The sequence below is a fragment of the Lithobates pipiens genome, unplaced genomic scaffold, assembly GCF_037356315.1.
Source record: "Lithobates pipiens isolate NorthernLeopardFrog02 unplaced genomic scaffold, aLitPip1_a1.2 Scaffold_35, whole genome shotgun sequence".
Classification (NCBI taxonomy): domain Eukaryota; kingdom Metazoa; phylum Chordata; class Amphibia; order Anura; family Ranidae; genus Lithobates; species Lithobates pipiens.
The window spans coordinates 23,571,339-23,576,413 of record NW_027507811.1 but is presented as its reverse complement, the minus strand read 5'-3'; positions in this window follow the sequence as shown (position 1 = coordinate 23,576,413).

The window sequence follows — 5,075 nt, the reverse complement described above, 5'->3', positions numbered from 1 at the left end:
GGGTGTATATATATATATATATATTCTTAATAAAGTTAATAAATAATATTTAATAAATGACTTTGCAATACTTTGTACAAGGATAATAATTTTATTGTCTTTTTAAATGGGAGAAATTATAGGATGTCCCATTGATTGTGCTCTCAACCAAACTGTCAAACCACCAAATGGCTGGTGGAAAGTGAATGGAAGTGAAAATTTCTATGTAGCACCCTGATGTTTAGGTAGAGTTGCTCCTAAATGTACCTGCCGGGTATAGTTGCCTTAGCCAATTGTTAGGGATCAATTGATTTCACCCTAACTGAAATTCTCGCACTTCTCTCTTCTATCACTAGATGGCATTAGATAAGACAAGGGCAAAGCAAGGACAGATTAGAAGTATATGGGGTATCTGAGCCAATGGGCAGGGGTTTTCTAGAATCCCTTGGCCTGCTGGGAGAACCTATATATTTGGGTAGAGTCAGGTGATCTATGTTCTGTGCCACCTGGACGGCTGTCTGGGTGGATGTGTGTTGTGCTGCCTGGGCTGCTAGGCCGAAGTTTGGGCCTATACTGGAGGCGTCTGGCTGTCTGAGGGCCTATCCAGAAGCAAGAGAGCTAGGGTTGCCAAATATATATAAAATAAAAAATAAAAAAAGGGGGGGGGGGGGCGAGTGGCAGGTATGGAGTCCTCCCAGTTGGTCTGGTTGAAGTATAGACTACCGGGTAATAAGTTGGTGGGGGTCTGTGGTCAGTTAGTGGTCCCCGAGGCAATTTCTGATGGCTGGGGACAGATGCTAACCTAAAGGTATTACAGACCAAAAAGTTGAAGATGGGGTCGTCCGGCACTGGCAACCAAGGTATTGGGATTGGAGCTGGAATGTTTTTGTAAATGACGGTTTTCAGTTGATTTGTTTTTTGTTTGTAAATGGCCTGTTCGGCCTTTATTTCCAGCAGGTGTCAGTGTCATTATTTTAATAATAATGGTAAGTCTGTAAACATGTTTGAGTTGGGGTAGACTCCTTAACGTGTATGTTAGGCCAAAACCTGAACTAGATTTGCATAGAGTGGGGAAGACTGGGCTTTAACTGCTATCCGGGGCTCTGTATAGGGGTCATGTGCCAACCAATCAGTGACATCAGTTGTGGATGTGTGACAGTTCTCTGTGGTCTAAACCTAGTTCATTTAAACAAAACACTCTCTGGGGACAGCAAGATGCCAGTTACAACGAGCTGCACTGAAGGCCCTCTCTGACATGAGAGAGATCAGACCAGGAGGTAAAGAAAGGAAAGACCCGGAGACACATCTGCTCTAACCTTGCCTCCCTAACACTGGATGTAGGAAGTACTTGCCACTGTTCCAGAGGAATGTGGTATAGAGAGGAACATGCAGGAACAGGAGAAAGAGCAGGAGGGGCAGTACTGGTGTTGCAAGATCTCTCTGCCATATGGTGCCCCCATTGAGCTTTGAGGTAGACCTTCATGTGATTTCACATGTACAGTATGTAGTGCCCAAGCAGCTCCTGCTCTTGCCAGAACCCGTACTTCAGACAGATACTGTATAAAAGATAACAAGTGTACTGTCAGCAGTAGAGCTAGTAAACAAATACTACAACTGTGGACCCATTCCCTCCGAGTTATCCTCCTCAGCACCCAAGTTAGACCCATTCCCTCAGAATTGTCCTCCTGAGCACCCACGTTGGATCCATTCCCTCAGAGTTGTCCTCCTCAGCACCCATTTGAGCCCATTCCCTCACATTTGTTCTCCTCAGCCCCCAGGTTGGACCCATTCCCTCAGAGTTGTCCTCCTCAGCACCCAAGTTGGACACATTACCTCCGAGTTCTCCTCTTCAGCACTCAAGTTAGACCCATTCCCTCAGAGTTGTCTCCCTTGGCACCCAAGTGCAATTTGACATGATATTATCTGCCACCTCTTTCTTACTGGAACTATCTGCAGAAGCCATGCAAACTGTGATTTTTTTTTTTTCTTTCCTTTCATAGGTTGAACCAGATGAACTTGTGTCTTTTTTTTTTCAACCTGATTAACTATGTAACATGTGATGATGTATAACCACAAACATCAGATCATGGGCAGTAATTCTAGTACCAGACCTCCTCTGTAAATCTAAAGCGGTAACCTGTAAAGGCATTTAAAGCATTGTTTATGGATAGTAACATTTACGCCGTTTGTTGCCATTGCACAATTTTAAAGCGTGACATGTTTGGTATCTATTTACTTGGCGTAATATCATCTTTAATACCTTACAAAAGAATTGGGTTATGTATTGTATTTTTTTGCATTAAAATTCAAAAAAGTTAATTTTCCTCCAAAAGTTGCATTTGAAAAACCTTTGCGCAAATAATGTGTGATATAAAAAAAATGCAAAACTTAACAATTTATTTTCTAGGGCCTCTGCTTTAAAAAAATATATATAATACTTGGGCGATCTAAGTCATTTTCTAGCAAAAAACAAAACAGCTGATTGTTATTTGAACACAAAGTGCCAGAAAAGACCTGGACTGGAGGTGGTTAAACAAAGCTTACACACTAAATTATTTGCAAGGAAAAAAGGCTTTTGACTGTTGAGCAACAACATGTGCATTTGAAGACATTATCGGGCTTGCTAGACTAGGGATGAGCCGAACACCCCCCGGTTCGGTTCGCACCAGAACTTTTGAACGGACCCCAAATTCGTACGAACTTTAGAACCCCATTGAAGCCTATGGGACTCGAACGTTCGAAATTAAAAGTGCTAATTTTAACGGCTAATATGCAAGATGCTTTCCTAAAAAGGGTTTGGGGACCTGGCTCCTGCCCCAGGGGACATGGGTCAATGCCTAAAATGTTTTTAAAAATGGCCGTTTTGGCGGGAGCACTGATTTTAATGACGATTAAAGTGAAATATTCCTTTAAATATCGTGCCTGGGGGGTGTCTGTAGTATGCCTGTGAAGTGCCATGTGTTTCCTGTGTTTAGAACAGTCCCTGCACAAAATGACATTTAACAGAAATAACATCATTTAAAACTGTTTGCGGTTTTAATGTTATATCTGGTTCCTGCAATATGGTTGAAAATCATTGAGAAAAATGGCATGGGTAGCCCTCCCTGCCCATTACCAGCCCCTTTTGGGTCTTGTACGCATATTAAGGGGAACCCCGTACCCATATTAAAAAAAGGAAATACGTGTGGCCCCCAGGCCCTATATACTCAGAACAGCAGTATACAGGCGGTGCAAACAAGACAGGGACTGTGTAGGTTTGTTGTGTTAAGTTGAATCTGTTTGTAATTTTCAACTGGTACATTTTTAAAGTGTAGCTCCAGTCAAAAAACCTATTTTTTAAGCTTTTTGGAAAACATAGGGAAGGGTTATCACCCCTGTATAATTTGTTTTGTCGTCCATCTTTTTTCATCTCACTTGCTGTTGTCTCCTTCCATTTGCAAGTAGGAGATGTTTGTAAGTTGGATGTTTGAAAGTAGGGGCCTGCCCTATATGCTCTGCAGAAATGGCGGAACAAGGTGTTGGTTTTGCCACAACATTGTAAGCCCTCAAAGTGACTCTTGGTGGACGCAGGAGCGCCCTGCTGTGAACGATTATATCAAGAATTGTAATTAAATGCCATTGTTGAACAGTGGTAGAAAAATTGACCTTTGGTGGTTGTGGTGCTGGTGCCACAACACTATAAGTCCTCACAGTTACTCTGGGTGGGCACAGGAACGGGCCCTCCTGTGAAATATTATATCAAGAATTGTAATTACATGTCCCTGTTAAACAGGGGCAGAAAAATTGTGCCTTAGGCACTGGTGCTGGTGCCACGACACTGCAACCTCTCCCATATACTCTAGTTTTAGTGCAGGAATTAGCCCTGCTGCAAAGCATTGCATCAAAAATTGTAATTAAACGCCCCTGTTAAACAGGGGCAGAAAAATTGGGCTGATGGCATCACCCAGAACCAGAAATGTTCTTCCAACATATCAGCGGAGGAGGAAGAGGATAGACAATCGGCATAACAGGACAGTCACTCAGCATCAGCATAGGCAGTCTTGAAGGGATGTGATATTTCCAAAAAAATTATTCGGTTACATCAGCTTCAGGTGCTTGGTAGCTGTGGGTGATCCAAGACTGATTCATCTTGATGAAGGTCAGTCGATCAACTGAGTCGGTGGACAGGCGCACCCTGTGATCGGTAACAAAGCCACCAGCAGCACTGAAGGTGCGTTCCAAAAGAACGCTGGATGCAGGACAGGCCAGTAGCTCAATTGCATACTGTGCAAGCTCTGGCCAGTGATCCATCCTCAAGACCCAGTAAGCCAGAGGATTTTCGGTGGGAAAGGTGTCCAAGTCTGACCTTGCCCCTAGGTATTCCTGCACCATGTAAATCAGACGCTGGCAATGGTTGCTGGAACCGATCATACCTTGGGGCTGCGGACTAAAAAATTGTCTAAAAGCATCGGTCAGATGGCCACCTTCTCCACCGCTCCTTCTGACCGATGCCTCAGCAACACGTTGTCCAGGACCAGGAGTTTGTAACCTCCCAGTCTCTGGGAACGCGTTGCAGAGACCTTTCTGCAAGGCCTCCCGGAGATGTCTCATCCTCTGCTCCCTCTGCAACGGCAAGATAAGGTCGGCAACCTTACCCTTGTACCGTGGATCAAGGAGAGTGGCCAGCCAGTAATGGTCCCTCTCCTTGATCCGAACAATACAAGGATCCTTCCGCAGGCTTTGCAGGATCAGGGAGGCCATGCAGCGTAGGTTAGCTGAGGCATTCGGTCCGGAGTCCTCTGGGTCACTAAGGACAACATCATCCGCAGCTACCTCCTCCCAGCCACGTACAAGTCCACGGTTTTCTTGGGACTGTAAATCATCCCTACAAGACTGATGCTGCCTCCACCTCCATGCTGACACAATCATCCTCCTCCTCCTCCTCATCCTCTTCCTGTGTTATGGGTGGCACAGCAGGAACACTGTCTGGATAAAGGCAAGGAAGTCCTCCTCTTCCTGCCTCTGTTCTGCCTCAAGTGCCCTGTCCATTATTCCACGCAGCGTATGCTCCAAGAGGTGGACAAGAGGTACAGTGTCACTGATGCATGCACTGTCAC